Below are 3,388 nucleotides of genomic sequence, written 5' to 3' on the forward strand. Positions count from 1 at the left end.
GAACCGACAGATGATTAGCCGTGCCGTGACAGGGTGCGTTGAACATTTTCACTGAGAGGATGGGAGGTAGCCACTGACAATTGTGAAACCCTACATACAGCTTGCCATGGAACGGAGTAAGAAGGATTGGATGAAGACAGTAGGAAAGCAGATAGACGGAAGGGACAAAGCATCTCCATACGCTTGTCTGAAATTCTTACCAATGAATTACATAAGTATCTCTATCTTTATCTTTATGTTTTATTCATCCTCAATAACCATTTGAGTTTGCCTGACTAAGATTTACAAGGTGACCATAGCTTGCTTCATACCAACAATCTCTGTGGGATCGACCCTTACTCGCGTAAGGTTTATTACTTGGACGACCCAGTACACTTGCTGGTTAGTTATGCGAAGTTGTGATAAATAGTTGAGATTGCAATTGAGCGTACTATGTTGATGGCGCCATCGATGATCACAATTTCGTGCATCAGTGCGCGTGCCTGACGTGTGCGCGTGACACGCGAGGATGACCAATGACGCGTACGCGTGACTGACGCATACGCGTGACATGCGCTACCTGCAGAAATTGCAGAAAACACTGGGGGTGATTTTGGGCCAAGTTTGGACCCAATTTTCAGCCCAGAAACACAGACTAGAGATAGGAGACAAGCAGAGACTCAACACACGTTCTCATTCGCATAGTTTTAGTTTTAGATTGGAACCTTAGAGAGAAGTTACTACTTCCTCTAGGTTTTCCTCGCATTCATAGATTTCTAGTTTTGATGTTTTTGATGTTTTTGCTTTGGATATTACAAAGAGTTACTACCTCCGTGAAGTCATTATTATTCTAGTTTGTTTCCTATTCCTTTACTCCTTTTATTTCCTATTTATCCTGTTCAGAGTTACAATTGGATATCTTCTATTTTGGAATTTATTAATGCAAAGATACTTTTCGATTTAACTTCTTTATTTCTTGATAATTTTCAATTGAGTTTAATTGCCATGTCTTCTTTCTACTCCCTTCACATGAATGCGAAATTAGCATTCATGTCAATGGAGTAGAATTTTAACTTAGCTTTGGGGTTAATTAATATTGGAGACCCTTAGAGTTGAAAAAACTCAAGCGTTAGATAGTAATTAGAAGTTGTTGGTTAGCTTTCTAGTTGCTAATGCTAATCCTTCCAAAGGGGGTAGATTAGGACTTGTGAATAGAAGTTAGCTCAACTACTTGAATTTCCTTCATTCGTTGAGGGTTAACTAAATAGAAACAACAACCTGTCATTATTTATCTTGGAAAATCCAACAAGGATAAAAATTCCAATTAATCTTCCCTAAGCCAAGGCCTTTATTCCAATTACATAGATCTTTTGTTAAATTATAATTATTTGTGTGCCCATTCCCCAAATTCCAAAATTTTTAGAAAACCCCTAATCAATAATTTGCGCTCTTTTAACAACTCGTTGAGAGACGACCTGTGATTTCTACTCCCAGTATTTATTTCTAAATTTTGTGACAACCATTTTAAATTGATACGTGGAATTTTTATTGATTAAGAATGTACTTGCAACGCTAATTTCCGAATTAAATTTTTAATCGTAATTTCCCGTACATCACCACCACTACCGGAGCCGGCACCGGCACCACCGTTACTGTAAACAGAAGATTTGTCTCCTTCTCTTCTCAGATTCATGTTCGCAATGCCTCTCTCTGTGAATTTTCTTTGAATCTCATGTTAAGGTTTGAGGTTTTCCCCAAATCAGTGGAGGCTTCACCAACGCCACCGCCATTGGAGCTCGCTGGCGCCAACGTTACCCTAAACAGAAGATTGGTCTCCTTCTCTTCTTCGAGTTCATGTTCACATTGCTTCTCTTTGCGAATTCTTTTCGAATCTCTCATTAAGGTTTGGGTTTTTTTTATGCTTTCTACATCATATTACACTAATTTTCTGTAATAGACTGCTAATTTGATTAGTTAATTTTTTATTTTGCTTGATTTCTTATATGCTCTTTGTGATTATGTTGCATGCAAACAACGTGTTTGATGATTTGCCTCAATAAAGAGTTTAAGTTTGTGACCTATTTTTACATGCTTAATTTGGCTTGAATCTGACAAAAACATATTCTTACATGCTTAATTTGCCTCAATAAAAAGTTTAAGCTTATGGTTTCTTTTCTTGAATCTGACAAAAACATATTTTTACATGCTTAATTTGGTTTGAATGACTGCTCAATCTTCCTCATCTCCCCTTTGTTTGCTGCTTGCCTCCTCTGTTTAAGGCTTCACTTCTTTTCTCATTTAGAATCGTCTTATATAACTTGCAAAGCATTTAATTTCATTTCTTATCTTGTTGCATATTAAAGATCTTGTTCGGTTTTATGTTGGTTAAAATAAAATAGTTGTAGCTTAGGAACTTATGATATTAGCATAATAGTAGTAGTAGTAAAGTTCTTAATTGCTACTTCATTTTTATTTATGCCTGAAATCAATCTCTTTAAAAGCATGCTAATTTTTGTTCCGTTTCTCTGCCTTCTTTTATTAATATCTTTAAATCTCTGCCAATCTGTTGTTGAAATGCAATACAACAACAAATTTAGATTTCAAGAACATTGAAGGAGTTTTTTATGGGTTCTCAGTTTTTCATTCCAAGTCTAAATTTAAACCTGGCATATTAGAGTAGAATTATTATTCAAAGAGTAGAAATTATTCTTATTTATTAATTTGATTGTTAAAAGACTAAAACAATTCCTGCATTGCATACTCCTTTGGCTTGATTTTGTTCAAATTAAGATGTTTAATCTTGCGTTTTTTGTTCGGATTATTCCTTTTCAAATTGATATATGGATTACGGTTCAATTAGATCATGGAATTATTATTAATTCATGCTTTCTTGATTATGACAAGTTCCAACTAATTTTTTTGACATACATTGGTTTGGCCCTGTTTTTGTACTTGTTATAAGAACAAAAAGTATTAAAAGTATATAGTGTACCTGTTAGAATCTTCTAAGCTGTTCTCCAAAATTGAAAGGGGAGCCATTGTTGTTGTTAGTTTTAATATGATGTGTCACTGATCTATCACTTATGTTTGACTCTATCAGTTGTATATAACCTGTGTATGGCTCAATATAAAGCCAAGATTACCCTCCAAGACATGGTCCCTTGCAGTCTTGTCATTTATGACTTGCTCCATTTCCTCCATCAGGTGATGGAGTTTCATTATCCTTCTTCTCTTCTCTAAGTAATTGGCAAAGTACCTCTTCATATGGTACCTACTCTGCCTCAATGTATCCAGTATGTTCTCCGTTATGGAATTCGTGCGCTTCAACTTCGGTGCTGAAGAAGAAGCAGCAGCCATTTCTGAGAAAGTTCCTAATCACAAAACAATAGCTCGTCTTCAGGTTTGGGTC

Source organism: Arachis duranensis, chromosome 4 (assembly GCF_000817695.3).
Source record: "Arachis duranensis cultivar V14167 chromosome 4, aradu.V14167.gnm2.J7QH, whole genome shotgun sequence".
Lineage (NCBI taxonomy): Eukaryota > Viridiplantae > Streptophyta > Magnoliopsida > Fabales > Fabaceae > Arachis > Arachis duranensis.